Raw genomic sequence first — 19,242 nt, forward strand, 5'->3', positions numbered from 1 at the left:
TCGCCTGCTTTAGTCACCGGCTGGAAAGAAAACCTGCAATGTCTCGGCCCTCCATGGCATGACCTTGACACCCCCGCCTTAAGTGGAGGAGTTTGAGTACCTCGGGGTCTTGTTCAAGAGCAAGGGGAGGATGGAAGGCGAGATCGACAGGCGAATTGTTGGAGCGTCTGCAGTGATGCGAACTCTGCATCGGTTTGTTGTCATGAAGTCCGTTGTCATCGGTCCGTTGTCTCTTAGAGATGAGAGGAGAAGTACTGTCATCCGGAAGAACCGCTGTTGGAGGGGCCACATTAGGTGGCTTGGGCATCTGGTCAGGATGCCTCCCAGATGCCTTCCCTGCCTGGGGAAGCGATCAAGGCCCATCCAACTGGTAGAAGGCCTTGGGGAAGACCCGGGACACGTTGGAGAGATAATGTCTCCCAACTGGCTCGGGAACGCTTTGGGATCCACCAGGAGGAGCTGGACAAAGTGGGCGGGAAGAGGGAATTCTGGGCTTCTCTGCTTAGGCTGCCGTCCCTCGCGACCCCACCTCAGATAAGCAGCAGAAGATGGATGGAAGTTGGAACATTTGCACTAAAGTGAAAATGGATGTACCCGACCTCATCCACTCACCAAGTTGTGTGTGTTGTGTAAATGCATGATTTACATCCAGGTGTGTGTGTTCTTGTGTGTGTGTGTTTGTGTGTGTCTGCTGGTGGGAGGGGCTTTCCCTAACAGGTGTGATTTTCATAATTAATAAAGGACATCTTTCAGTCACAAATGCACACACACTACAGTGTGCACTGTATTTTCATTAAGGCGGACTAGCACACACCAGAGTGGGCTTTCATTAAGAGACATGATGTTGTAATTAACGCTGAGATAAAGTGCTGAGTGGCTATATTTCCTATATTAAGTTTGATAATGTTTTTATTAGATGACATTATACGGTGTAAGTCAGAGCTCCGGAGGATACACTTCTCCTGTAAAAGTGAGTAGTCGTCAAGTTTCCCGTGGCTAATTGACACTTAAATAAGCAGCTGTTCAGGTTTGAGTGGGCGTTTGGTGCGCAACTCGTTTTATTAAGCCTCGCTTTAAGTCGGTGTGCTGGCTCTTATTTTCATGTTTGATTATGGAGATTGAAGTGCTTGAAATGACAACGCTTGCTCACTTGTGGGACCGATTGCATCACAAGGAGTATACTTTTGTCTTCTTACGAGAGAGCATGAAGCGTCTTTGTCAGGCCGGTGATGACTGAGGTGGAAGATGCTACAAATCTTGGTATCATGTGAAACAATAATACTTTTATCCTTGGGGTAGTCTTGCACTCTGGAAGGGGTATTACATGAGAGGCAGAGATGGGTTTATTGGGACCAGGGCGTGTCCTTTGTGAGACCACTATATTGCTTAGTGGTCATTGTCCATTTTATAGGACCAGATCCTTCACATGTGACCATCTTGGTCACAGTGTTTGAGTGGCTGAAACAAGGTAATGGTGATCACCATTTGTCCTCTTCCTGAGCATTTTACAATGTCTAATGTCTAATTTAACTTCACTTCCCTTTTCATTGATACACTGCAATTGCTAAAATATGCCTCGGTGGATGAGTGGCTAGCACATAGGCCACACAGTCTGGGTTTGATTCTCCGCTCTGCGTGGGTTTCTCTGCATTCCAAAAACATGCTAGGTTAATTAGCCACTCCAAATTGTCCATAGGTATGAATGTGAGTGTGAATGGTTGTTTGTCTATATGTGCCCTGGGATTGGCTGGCCACCAGTCCAGGGTGGACCCCGCCTCTTGTCCGAAGACAGCTGGGATAGGCTCCAGCATACCACAGTGAGGATAAGCGTCATAGAAAATGGATGGATGGAAGCCTCAAACATTTTTTTTATTTGTTTGCTTAAAAGCTGTAACATGAGGACTTCCTGTATTAATTAATAATGTACTTTGTCACCTACAATGTTTTTCAATATGCGTCCCTCATTGGAAAATATTTGGACAAAGTGAAAAGCACATCATATTTTTGAACCCAACACCAAAAGAATAGTACAGGAAGAAGCAGACAGAAGATATAAAATGGGGATGTAATCGGTCTTTTCTAACCAGATTACTTTACTATGTGTCAACAAACACTTAATCCATTCACCATCTTTAAGCTGCTTAACACGATAACATGAGCTGCTACACTTAGCCACATGTCTGGATGGGTTCACACGGAACTGGGAATGATCTGAAAATAAAACAAATGCATCTTGTTGAGGACTGTTGGTTGGGAATGCTGACTTTTCCTTTGTCTCAGAGTGAAAGCTATCACAAAAACACCATTTCATTGAATAACAAACGTAAACATAATAATAAGAACTAGAGAAGGCCATAGCTGATGTGAAATGCTTTACGGCAGGGGTCAGCAACCTGCGGCTCCAGAGCCGCATGTGGCTCTTCAGCCTCTTTATTGTGGCTCCCTTTGCGATGCTTGAATATTTTTAACACCCGAGTGGGGAAAATGCACGTCTTTTGTAATGAGTTTTAAAAAATCCAACTTTGTCTGAGACCATGAATGCATCCTGAGTGAGTTCTGACTGCTATCCAGTTCAGTACATGAAGGAAAACAAGTAATACTTACCTACAAATCTAAAAAATAAATTTGAGATAATTTAAAAACAGCGGCATGGGAACTTGTTTTTACGTTTACAGTAGTTTACACATACATTTATGTAAGTTTATCTCCAAAACTAGCAAGAGTACTCCAACTTGTCTTTTCTTATCTGAACTACTTTGATACCCCCAAATTCCCTCCAATGTTGTTTTAAACATACTATATGTTTTGCGGCTCCAGGCTATTTTTCTTCAGTGGGCATTGGGTAAAATGGCTCTTTTCATAGTAAAGGTTGCCGACCCCTGCTTTACGGAAAATGTGGAATTATAGGAAAGTGGGAATTATTGGCATGTGGAAAAGTGTGAGTGTGAATGGTTGTTTGTCTTTTTGTGCCCTGTGATTGGCTGGCCACCAGTCCAGGGTCGCCTCTCGCCTGAAATCAGCTGGGATAGGCTCCAGCATACCCCGCGGCCCTCAGGCATAGAAAGTGGATGGATGTAATTCATAAATGAAGAGATCAGAGATATTGTGCAGTAATAAATGTGTGAAGAAAAACTGTTGTACTTTACATGTTTGGTGTCAAACATTCAAGGTGAGAACTATGATCAAATATCACGCGTATCAAGTTCAGCTTGGGTTTCATATCTGTCACATTACAGTAATGGGAGTAGTGACAAACTGGCCGGCCAAAGCCGCCCTCACAAAAACCAACACCGACATTTCTTTTTTAAATAAGACACGCTGTGTTTTCTGTATAATGTTCATCTTCCTTTCACACTCACACATGCATGCACACACACACACACACACACACGCACACACCCATGAACGCATAAACACATGCATTAATTAGTACGTGGTGTTGTGTAATGGCTAGATCAATATCTCTACTGTTCTTACAGGATCATGTGACCTCATTGACAGCCACTACATCATTAGGAAACGGGAGAAGGCAATTTGTATAGAAATTGCGTGTGAATGCTGAACAGCTGAAGCTGATGTGAGTTGAGAAATGCGGAAAAATGCAATTTTTTTAAAATGTGGAAAATAAGTGGATGAGTGGTTAGCATGTAGGACACACAGTCAGGAGATCGGATACTCTGTTTTCCTCCCACATTCCAAAAACATCCATGTTAGGTTCATTGGCGTGTCCAAATTGTCCATAGGTATGAATGTGAGTGTGAATGGTTGTTTGTCTATATGTGCCCTGGGATTGGCTGGCCACCAGTCCAGGGTGTACCCCGCTCAAAGACAGCTGGGATCACCCTAGTTGGGATCATCATCACCCTAGTGAGGATAAGCGACATAGAAAATGGATGGATGTGGGAAAATAAAGCTTGTATGTTTTGAGTGAGCTGAATGTTTCCAAGTTGGAATGCCTTGAATCGGTTGAGAAATGTGGAAGTATCTGTTAAGAATTCTTAATTTTAAAGACCTTTTGGGGTAAATGGTAATGTATGGGATGTCTAACACTGTTTTCATGTTGGAATGATTTGAATCGGTTACAAAATATGAGCAATGTGGGACTTTTCAGAAAACGTGACAATTTGGGGAAATTTAATGAAATGAATGGGCTGAATTTTGACTTATACGGAAAAATATATATTTTTACATGTACATTTTTGGCCACAAATGCAGACATTTTTGGAATGTAGAAAATAAGGCCAGGATGTTTTCAGTGAGCTGAGTATTTTTGTGTTGAGAAATAAGATGGTCCATTTCTTTGGGAATGTTGTCTCGGTACATGTGAAGTTATGAAAAAAACTGTAATTTTTGGAATGTGTCAAATAGGTAGACTGAGTTCTTGCTGAAACCTTGTTGAAACCTTGCTATACTTTTTTAGCACGTTAGCACACGCTGTTGTTGTGATCACATGGGCTCTTACCGATGGCTGCTGGATGGAATCTGGAATCGACTGCTTCCCAATATCGGAGCTTGTAGACGAAGGCTGATATAATCCGATACTCCTATTGTTGTTGACAGAAGCCTGATATCATTTTTATGTTGGGAATGTTTGTCGGTTGAGAAATGTGGAACTTGTAACAACTGTCCATTCCTTGGAAAATGTAGATTTATGAGATTTGGAATTTTTAGGAATGTGTCAATTGGTGGTCTGATGTCCTGCAGGACATGTTCAACAGTTACCAGTTACCTTCATCCCATTGGAGACTTTGGGGAATTTGTGGAATTCCTGGAAAATCTGCCGTTTTGAAATGTGGAAAATAACCAGCTAGAATGTTTTGGGCATGTGTGGAATTCTTAGTCCAAATGTGCTGATTGAGATGAACGTTTGGAGCCAGCCTGGGTGTCCTGAATGTGCTGAACATTTTAATGATAGTATATATCATTATAGTTTGAAGTGGCTGAGAAATGTGGAAGTCGTTGAGTCCAAATGGGGCAGAATGAAAAAAATAAATAGAATAATTTAGGTGCAGAAACACTAGAGTGATAATTACCACTCACCACACTTTCCACTGGCTTGTGGTCCGCCACTGTCATTCTCTCTCTCCACCATCATTTCATGCATTTTCTATTTATTGTCTCCAGCTGAATAATTGCTGAATTAAATATGAACAAAAGCGTGTACATGTTTGTATCCTTGCTCATTATTGATCTGAATGGGTCCTGTATGTCATCTTAAGAAAGAAAACATATTTGTTGCTGGAAGGACTTTCAACTAGTTGCATCTCTGATGAGCAATAACACTTAAACCCTCAGTGTCAGCCTGAGGGAAGCCTGCCCTATTCAGCAAGTTGATTCATCAGCAGTTAGAATGTTATAGAGTACAGGAATATATTGTTGTCCAGCAGAGATAATTAAATAGGCTGCTCAGGGACTTGAACAGTAAGGAAGTTCATGGAACAGCGTGCGTGTGTAATTAAAGCCTCTTCTTTATCTGGTGCGATTAATCAAATGCTAAAGGATTTGCAGCAGCGATATGGACCTTAGCACATATCATGATATTTTTTAAGAAGTATCAAGATGTATGCAGTGGGGGTGCTGGAGCCTATCCCAGCTGTCTTGGGGCGAGAGGCGGGGTCCACCCTGGACTGGTGGCCAGCCAATCCCAGGGCACATATAGACAAACAACCATTCACACTCACATTCATACCTATGGACAATTTGGAGTGGCCAATTAACCTAGCATGTTTTTGGAATGTGGGAGGAAACCGGAGTACCCGGAGAAAAGCCACGCATGCACGGGGAGAACATGCAAACTCCACACAGAGATGGCCGAGGGTGGTATTGAACTCGGGTCTCCTAGCTGTGAGGCCTGCGTGCTAACCACACGTCCGCACGTCGCTTTATATCATATAAAATTATATAAAATTTAAGTCAGCAAAAAGGTTTAATTATTTATTTATTATTATTTATATTATATTATTTTATCAGCCACTGCACATTAACACATAATATTATTCACAAGTTTATATTAGTTTTTTTACTCCTCCTTGTTATTGGACGCTCGACTAATACCTCTTAACTAATACCACAAAATAATCCGAATGAAGTACTGTACCATTCTAATTATACATATGAAGTAAAATTAATGATTATTCCATCATTTGCAAATGAATAGCATTAATTAATAATATTAATATTAGTGGTGGCGGTGGAAATTCTTGTGGAAGATTTATTTTATATTATTGTTATTATAATTGTTTTTTTGTTTTTTAAAAAATATTTATTTCATATATTTACTTATTTTCCCTTCCCGTTTTTAGTGAACATTTCTCATATTTTATAATGTTGACAAGTACGGCTCGACTGCTTCCACATCTTTCAATCAATTCAAATCATTCAACATCATGTTCAGCTCGTTCAGGACACAATGACTAAATACCGACACATAAAAAAAACAACCTATGGTGATATGATTCACGGACAAACAATTTACACATCCCAAAAATCTCCACTTTTCCCCAAATTACACATTTCCTGGCCATAAATTGCTTTTTTTCTCCACATTTGACAACCCATTCAAAGCATTCCAGCCTCGAAACATTCATGCAAACAATTTTCCAAATCCCCACTTTTCCCAACTCCTCATTTTCCGTACGGCACTTTTCAAATGACCTTTACAAGTTACTAACAATGTAGTTTTTCTTGAACGCTCGTATACTCTGGTATGTGACGCTGTAGTTAGGATGGAACATACGACATACTCATGCTCTCTCTCGCTGTCTTCCTTTCTTCCACGCATGCCAGCCTTCCAAAAGTGTCGGAAAGGAAGTGATAGTGTGGCTGACCTCGGCATATGGCTAATTTCTTTCTTTTAAAAAAATATCTCTTGCTTCAATACAAATCTGCATGTTCTCACGTTGCATTGCCTGTCCTTGGCAGATATTTCCACTGTCATATTGCTTCCACTAAATGTGATTATGACACTAACAATGGCTTCTCAGCTGTGTGTGTGTGTGTGTGTGTGTGTGTGAAATAATCACGAGTGATGCTGTGTTGCTTCAGCACTGTGAACTATTGTGTGATATGTTTGTTTATACAAAACACAGTGTAAAAAAAATCATTTTCAAAAATAATACTTTCAATGAAGTAGTCTTAACACAGCAGACATTAAGTGCATAAAACACATTACACATGGAACACTGAAAATACAACCCAAATACACACATATTCTCCACAGTACCACACCGTGTTCCAGTTACTCACTTTTAAAAAATGTTTACATCATTATTGTGGCGTTGCCGTCATTTAACGATAAGCTAAAACCTGAAATGAGGAAGAATAACTGCAAAAGTAACCTTGCGTTGGATTGAATGAAATGATTATTTCATGACATTATGCTCTTGACTGGACTATCTGGGGCAGTAATGATTTTTTCATACAGAGCCATATAGGTTTAGATTTTTTTTTCTCCATTAATAAAATAAACTTTCATTTAAAAACTGCATTTTGTGTTGTTTTGACATTAGATACCTTCAACCACAGGTTGCAAGTGGCTAACCCTGCATCTTTTGTATTGTATTGTATTTTATTGTATTGTATTTTGTCTTCGGGCGAGAGGCGGGGTCCACCCTGGACTGGTGGCCAGCCAATCACAGGGCACATATAGACAAACAACCATTCACACTCACATTCATACCTATGGACAATTTGGAGTGGCCAATTAACCTAGCATGTTTTTGGAACGTGGGAGGAAACCGGAGTCGCCTCAATTCAGTGCCACCATAATACATATTAATATATACACTTTAATCAAATTAAATAATTAAATTAATTAAATACAATTAGACTTCTGAATAGAAGACGTAACGGAGTAGTCATGTATAAATAAATAGTCTCTATTTACGCATCTCTGATTATATGTGTTATTATGAACCTGTCACACATTCATCACGATGTATGCAGTGTATGTGTGAGTGTGTGTATCTGTGTGTTGAAATGCTTACGTGTCACAGATGATGTCAAGAAAATGTGTGGCCAGTATCTCCATCAAGGATACTTTGACAAGACTTGAGAGACCAGAATCGAACCACTGAGCTTCCAGTTGCCAGATGGCAACTATACCACCCAAATTATGCCGCCCCCTGTGTGCACCTGTTGAGTGGGTTGTCCGATTTGTCCCGCCAAATCTTTAAAAAAAGGACGAAAAATAATAGAGAATTTGTGTAATTGGGTGTATATGCTGAAGAGCTGAAGCTGAACTGGAATGCTGTACGGAAAATGTGGAACTACAGGGAAAGTAGAGTTTTTTGGGATGTGGAAAATTGTTAGTGTGAATATTTTGATGCTGGTATGGGTTGAGAAATGTAGGAAAAATATGAGTTAAATGATGCCTTTTTGCTGCATTTTTCCACTTTTGCTGGGTTTTTGTTTATTTTATTTCTGCATTGAGCCACATTCCACAAATGGCCCCTGAACCACAATTTGGACACTCATACATGTTTCGCCAGTGTTGCCAGGTGACAAAGGAGTGTGTCGGATTGCATTATGGAGGGGTTTATGCAGCTTTCACACCCACATTGTACGGCGGTAGGAAGGACACACCCATTGTACATTGCACTCACACTTGTCTGCATGGCGGATACTACTACTACATTTTTGCAGTGCTTGTATATAATTACTGAATAAAAAGAAAAAGGTATAAAATGCACTTCTACTCGCCTAATCACACCATGTGGCTAAATTGTCAACACGTATGAGGTGTGTTATGAAGTTGGCATTCAGCCTAATGTAACGAGTGCAAATAAAACAGCTCAATGATTAAGAGTGCAGACATGTTGGGACATATACATGTTTTCATCCGAAAAATCTGAAGTAGATTTGATCACATGTAGAATTTTAAAGACTTGAAAATGAACCTACCTGTCACACCACCAGGCTTCGCAACACTTCTTCTATCAAGGGTTTGTTTACATGTCAACTCCATGGCTCAGGTCAGGAGGTCTCACGATAAATTTACCACAGAATGTGGAAAGTCTAGTCCAAATCTGCCCCAGTCTTCACTTCAATTGGATATATAGCATGTAAACGTGTCCGGTCCAACTCCCATCATGCCACAGTCCACCACCCCATGTTGCTCACTTCCACATGCACACAGACACGCAAACAGTCATTTTACTCTCACAAGGGATATTTCATCATGCCTCCACAGTTTTGGTTTTAATCAGTTTTCAGCTTTTGCCTTTCACATAAAAGGTCATACTTTGGATCTCATTTGTTGCTGTGGTCTCATCCCTTTTCCCTCATCCAAATATTGTTTTCACTTTTCAGCAAGATTCCAAAGCCCAGTTAAACCCCCCCACCTACCACCTACCACCTACTGGACCCCTCCAACATCTCAGACTTCATCTTTACATCTAAACTCTCCACATGCCAGCTTGATCCCCTCCCCACAGCTCTGGACAAATCCAGCCTCCTCTCTTTGCTCCCGCTCATTTGTTCCATCATCTGCTCCTCACTGACCACTGGAACTGGTCCCTCTTCATTTAAGACTGCAGCTGTCTCACTAACTGTCTCTCTGTCAAAACGTGGTTGAAGTATTGGAGGTTGATGGGCCTGTATTTGATACAAATGTTCTACAACCAATGTATGTAATTAATTACACACTAAATATAAACTCTACATGCATTTGTTCAGAAGTGTGTGTGTATGAACAAACAATTATGCGAAAGATACACATTTTCAGGAGAAAAAAATGAAATAAAAATCTGCAAATTTATGGGGTCACAAATTTGAATAGTGATGATGTCAAGGGAGTTGGGAGCCACTCATAAAAGTCACTAATAAAATGATTTTTAGCACACTTTCCTCTCATGGACTGAGATCCTGCAATTCCCCGAACGAACCAAAGTCTAAACAAATGATTGTAAGTCAAATACATTGACTTTTTTGGGCACGTTTTACACCAAAATAACCAACATATTCAATGCAGCAGATGGTAGCTTGTTTGGCAATGCTTGACTTGGGTCACATAATAAGTCACGAAAACTGTCCATTACTTTATGCATATGTTTTTACTGCACAGACTTTGGTCTGATGACTAAAATACACAATAAATATGTTTTTATACATTTTCGGTCTGGACCAGATTACCAAAGCAAGTGTAAACGCAACCTAAATGTCACCACAAAGATGACTGTACAAAACATGTCTGTTGAAGCGTGAAGGAGGACAGGTTATTGGTTTGAACACCAGAAGGCGAGTAGGTGGATTTTGAATGGCACCTCTACTGTGAGACACACGTGCACTCACACATTCACATGCACACCCGCTCAAGGGCGTGCAAGGATACGCTGATCTACTTCCATCGCCATCAGTGTGATGAGTGAATATCGGCTTTTAACTAATCACATCATCTAAAAGGACCGAATGACAGAGGCAGCTTTAAAAAAAAAAAACAAGAAAGGAAAAAAAAATCAACAATTGTGTGAGAATAAGTTACACAATTCTTAAAAAGAGTCTTCTGTCCTCTGCCCATCTTCTTGCACCCTTCAGGTATTATTTCTTTCATATTGCACACTCAAGCTTTTTGTAATCCTCTTATACTTGTTCAGCCTTCTTCTACATTGTAACTTGATGTGGGATTTGCCCCGATGCCAGTTGAATGTATACCTGGTAGGCGTGTAACAATACACCATAATCACGGTTCAGAACGTACCTTGATTTTAAGGGACGCAAAACATCAATAGAAAGTATGAAATAATATATAATACTTCACTGAGAGCTGCTTATAGACAACTTGATGCCTTTTGTACATGAAGTTGCGGGTCCTTGTGGTTGCTAGCTCTCAGGAAAACACTGCCTCTAGTGTTATGTTGGAGAATTGCACATCCAGTGCTGGTCCCCAGCTGAAGAACTATAAATGGATCAATACGCCGTCATTTGCATTTTGGAGTCACCCATGCGTGTTGTGTGTCCATCGCTGCATGAAATGAAATAAGCACCCGTGAATCAATAACTTAATGAGTCGTGTTATGTTGTTACTGTAAATAAGGTTTAAATACATGAGATTTAAAGTGTTCAGCAAGCTTGTAGTGTGTAGTCGTATGATGTAATGATGCAGTTAAATCCCAGGTGGGCAAAGTGGCAGGTTACCATCATTTATTTAAAATGGTTTAGTCCACCCCCGTATGTTTAAAATCACTGTTATTAGAGTGGACTGTACAAAGGTTGATAGGGTACGCACACGTGCACGCACACGTGCACGCACATGCACGCACACAATTTTGGGCTCTTTCTAACAGAGAGCTACGGGGAACAGTGGTCAAGATGATTACTGTTATTTTGTAGTCTAACCAGGAGGTGTGTAGCGTCCAAATTCACAGTGGATCGCGCGCACACACACGCACGCACGCACACACACACCAGTGTGTTCATCAGTGTGAAAATTATCTCACCATCAACTCAAATCCTCACATGCTGAATGAGGGATTAAGGATGTGGATTCTCGCCTCATTGCTTTTCTCCATCGTCGATTCACCAGTTGGCTTGTTTAAGCCAGCATCACACTTTTTTCTTTTTTTTTAAAAACTTTCTTTCTCTTTTTGTTATCTTCTCCTTTTTTTCCTCTTCTTTCATTTCCATCTCTCCTTTGCTCTCTCTAAGGTTGTGAACTTACCTAGTAGGGGTCCTATACATGGAAATTAAAGAGCTTAAGGATCCAACTCTCTTTTCTCTCTCTGTCTCTCTCGCTCGCTCGCTCACACACACACACACACACACTCACACACACACACACACACACACACACACACACACCAAGGGGGGGTCAAATATGGGATGTTTAACTGGCAGGAATAGCTCAACATGAAACAGAGTTGTACACAGCTCCCCTCTCCCCATTGATTATGCATCCATGCTGTGAAGGTCTATACTGTGAGTTGGTGGGGGGGTGTGTGTGGGGGGGTGGTACCTGCAAATTCATTGGTGGAAGAAAAGTATCACAGCTGGAAGGACGGAGATGGAGATAAAGAAAAGAACACAGAGGCTGTCCAGTGGGTCCAAACTACTCTCTCCAGAGTACTCTTTCTCTCACTAGAAACAGTCATGTACTGTACTCAGTAAATCCAGTCCCAAGTCATTTCCGACGAAATCTGCAGTAGTGTGGAAAAAAACACCTCACCTCAAAATATACTATGTTCGCTTCTTGTGATATTCTATCTTTTCAAATGTAAAAACAGGGACTGTCAAGATATACTGGCTTGAGTTTGTATTTGATCCCTTGAAGAAAGTACTGATGATCTTAACAGATGATATGAATGAAGAACACCTGTCGCAGTCTCTTCCATTCAAACCTCGACTCCACCATGGGCAAGACCAAAGAGCAGTCTACGATCTTCAGGGACAGGATTGTAAACCTGCATAAGAGCTATCTAGGGTCTTCAGGGACAGCATTGTAGACCTGTACAAGGCGGGAATGGCCGACAAGACGATCAACAAGAAGCTTGGTGAGAAAATGAAAAGTATTGGTGCAAGAATTCACAAATAGAAGACGTACAAGTCAAAAATCAGTCACTGTCCCTCTGGACCTGCATGCACGAGTTCACCTGATGGGGTGTAAGGATTCCGAGAAAGGTGTGGGACCGGCCCAGAATCATAAGGGAAGAGTTGGTTGGTGATGTCAAGGGAGTTGGGAGCACATTCGCCAAGAATAGCATTAGTGAGACACTTTGCTGTAATGGATTGATATCCTGCAGTGCCTGCAAGCTCCCACTGCTCATGAAGACATACAGTATGTACAGAACCATCTGATACTTCCTTCCCAACACCCCAATGATTCAGAAAAGGCCTGGGAGAAAGTGATTTTTCAGCTTTTTGCCATCAAGTGGACTGGACGTGATTAGAGTCAAAGAAATGGTGAATTTGACCAACAACACCATCCCTCCTGTCAAACATGGAGGTGGAAACATTCCGTTTTAGGGATGTTTCTCTGACCGAAATCCCTTCTGAGTTGTGACCAACTATAAAATCTATTGATATCGAACATTTCTATTGAGTGCTCAAGCGGTGCTGTAAGAAAGATTGTGTAGCTCTATGCCAGTTTGTGGCACTTTGGCCTGATTTGAGTGGGGACTGTAATCTACACACAGCTCCAACACTGTCACATGACCAAATGGAGTTGGCTTATGCCAGAAGCCAAGGACTACAATTTCAGTTCCATCTGATTTCATTAGTAAGATGTGACAAGTCATCCAATTCTTGATGTCTTCAAGACATGCCTGCAGTTTGGATAGCTCGCTACTTTATTGGGTTTCATTGCTAAATGAAGTTGTGTGTTATCTGCTTAACAGTAGAAGTTAGCAGTACTTTGTGATAATACCGCCTAAGGGAAACATGTAAAGCCAAAGCAGTACTGGTCCATTGTGAAGGCAAACTTGACTCCTTTTACTGACTTGTTTTCTCAGGGGTTACGTACTCACTCAAGTCAGTTGGGACCAGGATTCACTCGAGTCACTCGTCACTAGTCACCTGCTACAGCAGCTTCCAGCTCCCAGTGGACCATGCTCCATGCCTGGAAGTTGCCACGAGAGTGGCAGCTCACCGCCAATTGGGGGTGGCTGGCCACAGCCTCAGGTAGCAAGGGAACGTGACAATGAATGGCTGGATTATTGTTGTCCGTTCCTACGGAGAGAAAAAGTTCCTTTAGGGTTTGGCCGTCAAGTGTAACTGGTCAATTGTCAAATTGGACTTTTTTGTCTTATTGAGATGGGCCTTTGTTTTTGTATGTTGTCATTCATTTTTTCTTGCAGTTTATTCCATATTGAGCATATAATTAAAGCCATATAATTAATGAATAGGCTGTACGACGGACGAGTGGTTAGCGCGCAGGCCACACAGCTAGGAGACCCGAGTTCAATTCCACACTCGGCCATCTCTGTGTGGAGTTTGCATGTTTTCTCTGGGTACTCCGGTTTCCTCCCACATTCCAAAAACATGCTAGGTTTATTTATGACTCCAAATTGTCCATAGGTTTGAATGTGAGTGTGAATGGTTGTTTGTCTATATGTGCCCTGTGATTGGCTTGTCACCAGTCCAGGGTGTACCCCACTTGTCGCTCAAAGACAGCTGGGATAGGCTCCAGCACGCCCGCGACCCTTGTGCGGATAAGCGGTAGAAAATGAATGAATAAATAATTAATATTATATAAAATAAGATTTTTACATTACTAATTCATCCTACGTGTATTTTATCAATAAAACATTTTAAGTAACAAAATCTGATAAGATTGGTAGCTGAAAGAGTGGAAATTCCCATCACTACCGGCTTGACCAATGACGTAATGGCTCGTTGCTGGATAGAGTGAACAAAGAACCATTCAGGAAAATTTATGTAAGCTCTTTGCCAATGGATTATATAGAAAAATCAATACTCTATTAACCTATGTGTGAGATGATGTCTATATCATTATCTTGCATGTGCATGTGATCATGATGTACAGATTTATCATAATACAGTGGTATCTTGAAAGTTGAATAACGTAAGTAAGAAAGAAAGTAACACTTCCATGGCCAAATGTCCCACTTAAACACTAAAACCATTACGACCAACGTAACTTACCCTTTTGTTTTTCCAGTAAGGAACACTTATGGGTTCTACTGTACTGCTTGCATCACTTTTACCGTGTGTTCTCTTAACATCCCTTCTTGAATCTGATCTTTCTTTTGGAGTCACAGCAAAAGCAACAAACTGAGGTTACGTGAGAACCCAAAATAATGATTCACCTTGAAAGGCAGGCAGTGCCTCAGGCAGTTACAATTTACTATGTACACAACAAATAATGTAGAACATAACATCTAACGTTACTGATCACCCGTTTAGCCAGGCTTGGTCTTTCATAGCCATGATCTGCTTCTTGGTGTCAGTTGGCCTCTTGATGTCACTGTTTGCTCACCTTCACCCCTCTGCAACCAAATGGCTGTCCATGCCTTGGTCAGGCTATGACAAGCTTTAGTCCATCACTCGGAAAGTGGTGTAATGCCGGTTTACTTTCACTCTGTCATCAAATCACAAGACAAAATCATGTGGACATTACTGATCATCCATTTTCTATACTGCTTATCCTCACTAGGGTCGCTGGAGTATGCTGGAACCTATCCCAGCTGACTTCGGATGAGAGGCATTGGAGATGGCTTCGGGTGTTGCAGGCATTACTGATCATAAATATGATATTACTTTAGGGCATTTGCACCAAAGTCCAGAATGCTCACCACTACACCACGGCGGCTCATTTGTGTCCGCAGCTTAGGTCCATAAATACGCCAACTGTACGCTGTTTGTGGTCTATAATAATGGTCATTTCCTCAGTGGTTTCAATTAGTGCCATCCATGTTTAAATATTTGCTCTGCATTCACAAAAATCATTCTACTTCTCTCCATAATCCTTCTTGAGACTGAATCTTTGTCCTGAATAGGAGTGATACAAAAAAAGCCACCGAAAGCCAAAGAAAGTGAAGCATGTGTGACGTCACGAATGACGCTTATGCTTTGTGCGATTTTAGAGGAATGGTTCTGTCGGAATAAGGAATTGTATGACCTGCTTTCATTCCAGGTGTTCCGTTCCACAAGGTTTGCCATAACGGAAAGACTTCTTTGAACACACAATCATTTTTCTTGGGATATCATTAGGAATGGATGACGTTAGAAGAAGGTGGATGAGCTTTATTTACTTCCACAAATAGAATGGAGCGTATCTGCTTATTGTTAAATGATAATACTGGATGGTTGCAGTAAGGCACCAGATCCATTGAAGTCGGAGCTATGTCGTACAAATTTAGCACACTTCACTCAGCCACCTTAAGCGTGTTAACACTCTCTTTGTGTATTGAGTTGGATGGTTTTGTTCATAAAGACATAGTAGAATGCTTTGTGTTCCCTTTGTAAGCCGAACTCTTTGGTGCAAAAGAAGGAGTTGCATTGCCCGTCAGCTCAGCTTTTTACACAACTATTCTGCTTTTGCGTTGCTGAAGCGGGTGCATCTTTATAGGTGCGTCTTGGTGGTCAAGATGCAATTTGGACTCATAACACGATAACATGATACAGCTTGACTGACTGTTGGCTTTTTCTAGTGTGTTCTTGAATGTTTATCACACTTGAATGTTTCCGATCATCAAAAGAATGTAAATATTAGTCAAAACACAAAATGCGTTTTTTAAATGAAACTTTTTGTATTATTAAGGGAGAAAAAAAATCCAACCCTACATAGCCCTGTGTGGAAAAACATAACTGAGATGGAGATCTAATGGCCTGGAAAAGGTTATAAAACAATTTCTAAAGCTTTGGGACGCCAGCGAAACCACAGTGAGAGCCATTATCCACAAATGGCCAAAACACGGAACAGTGTTGAACCTTCCAAGGAGTGGCTGGCAAACCATAATTACCCCAAGAGCGCAGTGATGACGCATCCAAGAGGTCACAAAAGGCCCCACAACAACATCTAAAGAACTGCAGGCCTCACTTGCCTCGGTTAAAGTCAGTGTTCATGACTCCACCATAAGAAAGACACGGCAGAAACGCAGTGCATAGTAGAGCAGACCAAAACCGCTGCTGAACAAAAACAACATTACAGCTTGTCTCAATTTTGCCAGAAAACATCTTGATGATCTCCCATTCCTTCGGGAAAATACTTTGTCGTCTGATGAAACAAAAGGTGAACTTTTTGGAAGGTGTGTGTCCGATTACATCACACCAACAGTAAAATATGGTGGTGGTAGTGTGATGATATGGGGCTGTTTTGCTGATTCAGGACCTGGAAGACTTGTTGTAATAAATGGAATCATGAATTCGGCTGTTTACCAAAAAATCCTGAACCTTGGTGACCACAAGATGACACAAACTTGGGTTCTGCAGCAGGACAATGATCCAAAACACACCAGCAAGTCCACGTCTGAATGGCTGGGAAAAAAAACAACATGCAGACTTTGGACTGGCCACGTCAAAACCCTGAGCTGAATCCTATTGAGATGTTGCGACATGACCTTAAAAAGGTGGTTCATGCTCAAAAAGCCTCCAATGTGGCTGAACGACAACAATTGTTCAAACATGAGTGGGCCAAAATTTGTCCACAGCGCTGTAAGAGACTCATTGCAAGTTATCACAAATGCTTGATTGCAGTTGTTGCCGCTAAGGGTGTCCCAACCAGTTATTATTAGCTTTAGGGGGAAATCACTTTTCCACACAGGGCCGTGTTGGTTGTATTTTTTTTTCTCATTTAGTAATAAAATGTTTAATTTAAAAACTGCATTTTGTGTTCAGTTGTGTTGTCGCTGACTAATAATTACATTTGTTTGATGATCTGAAACATTTAAGTGTGACTAATTATATCTATGAATGTGTGGGGATATACAGTGGCAATAACTTATTTGTGAACAATGTATGAATATAGACAACATATTTAAACAACAAACAAAAAGAACTAAATATTTTTTGCTATTGTTGATTTTTTTTTTTGTAGAAAATGTGATTTAAGAAATGAAGTACGGGCCACAAAAGGCCTCCAGGCTACACTTTGGATACCAGTGACTGACTAACTATATGTATTCCTCTCCTTTTTTAATCCTTTATTGGAGTTTATACAGCTGCTGCCAAACACACACACACACACACACACACGCACCACACACACACACACACACACACACACACACACCAGTCTGGGGGTGTCCGTGCAAAACAGTGAAAACACAAAATGTAAAAAAAAAACTAGAGTGGGTATTTAGTGTACATGTAAGTGAGTCTTCTGACTTTATGTGTGTGTATTTTAAAAGAGGTGAAAAAAGAGCGACGTCGCACACTTCTTGCCTCCAAATGCACAGAAAAGACATTCTACCCCTATCATCCAGCGCCCCGCCCACCTCACAGCTAACCAATCACCGCCCTCCCTCAGCTCCTCTGTCCACGTGGCTCCACCCCTTTCCTCGCTCGACCATCACAACTCACCAAGGCAACACACACACGCGCACACACGCACACACACGCAGCTGTACTGCTAGAATCAGGCGTGGACGCACGCACACACACACGCAACGCGCGCACGCACACATTCACACACTGGTTCGTAAAGGTTGCGGCATCGGCGCGTAGAGAAAAAAGGATTTTGTTACGAGTAGAAAGGAAGACAAGGCAGCGGAGCCATCCAACATGTCCTGCTTATTTTCCTTACAAGTGTAGTCAGTCCTCACACGCCGACAGACGACAGACGTGTTGGCTGTTTTTGGGGGTTTTTTGCCAGAGAAGAAAAAGACAAAAGGACCACACGGAGGAGTGTTTTTTCATGAAAGGATCTTATGCGATTTCTGGAAGGCTTCACAGCACAACAAACTGGAGTCCTCACACCCAGCAGGTAAGGACTTTGTTCAATGGCAGCATTCATGCTCCCTCCTTCCTTACATCCTAACTCATTCATCGCTAAACTCTTTCACCAATTATTTTTCCTCATTTACTTGTGTTTGGATTTTGTCATGTTGTCCAAACTTTTCCCAAATGGAAGCATGAGGACCAGTTTGATTGTGACATTTTAAAACCAATCCAGTGTAGGATTAAGAAGAAAAAAAATGCATTTTTGTCTTTTAGGTTACAAAGAAAAAAATGTGATTCATAATTTCCTAGTGATTTGTGATTTGTTGGGAGGATTTTTCACAGCACACACCACACTCACACACACTCACACACACTCACACACACACCATGTTCAGAGCCATGTGCTTATGTTTTAAATATATCACACATTATTTTAAACCACCATCATCATTTTTATTATTAGACTCCTCACTGTCTTGTTCTGCTCGAAAAGAACCCTCCCAGTGGTCTGCTTGGGATGTCCAGGACCAACACTTGACAGGGGACTTTCTTGACTGACAGTAAAGACTGAAAATAACCCATCAGGTCAAAAACATGGCACACTTGTTTGCGCCACAATACGCTAAGCGTAAAGTGTAAAGGTGTGGAGCATTCGGGCTGTGGAGCCAACTCGTCCTGGTCAATGAGGAAAGCGTCGGCCGTCATGAGTCCTTGAGTAAAAAGTAAGCATTGGTGATGCGGCTTATCAATAAAATAAAATTTTGACGAGATGGCACATTTTCCCATTTTTTCATGCGGTCCTGCTTGAAGGAAAATGTACGTATTTTAGCACGCCAGACACAATCACCCAAAACCAACAGGGCGCGCCATTGACACCAATTTATAAGAGGATGCATGAAAATCATTGAA

At 41.3% G+C, this 19,242-nt stretch overlaps 1 protein-coding gene across 9 annotated transcripts in view; it reads left to right on the plus strand.

Moving 5' to 3' along the window:
• tenm3 (teneurin transmembrane protein 3) overlaps nucleotides 1-19,242 on the plus strand; it is a 186,206-nt gene that overhangs the window by 35,297 nt on the left and 131,667 nt on the right. The window contains exon 1 of one of the 9 annotated variants that reach the window (XM_058079376.2): nucleotides 18,054-18,376. The exons of 7 other annotated variants lie outside the window; for them this stretch is intronic. The gene's annotated coding sequence lies outside the window, so the exon portion shown is untranslated. Of the gene's footprint in view, nucleotides 1-18,053; nucleotides 18,377-19,242 lie in introns of those variants that run through there. One more of the 9 variants, XM_058079386.2, reaches the window with a different exon arrangement.

This window comes from Doryrhamphus excisus, linkage group LG9 (assembly GCF_037039965.1).
Source record: "Doryrhamphus excisus strain RoL-2023G ecotype Guam linkage group LG9, RoL_Dexc_Guam_v1.1, whole genome shotgun sequence".
NCBI lineage: Eukaryota > Metazoa > Chordata > Actinopteri > Syngnathiformes > Syngnathidae > Doryrhamphus > Doryrhamphus excisus.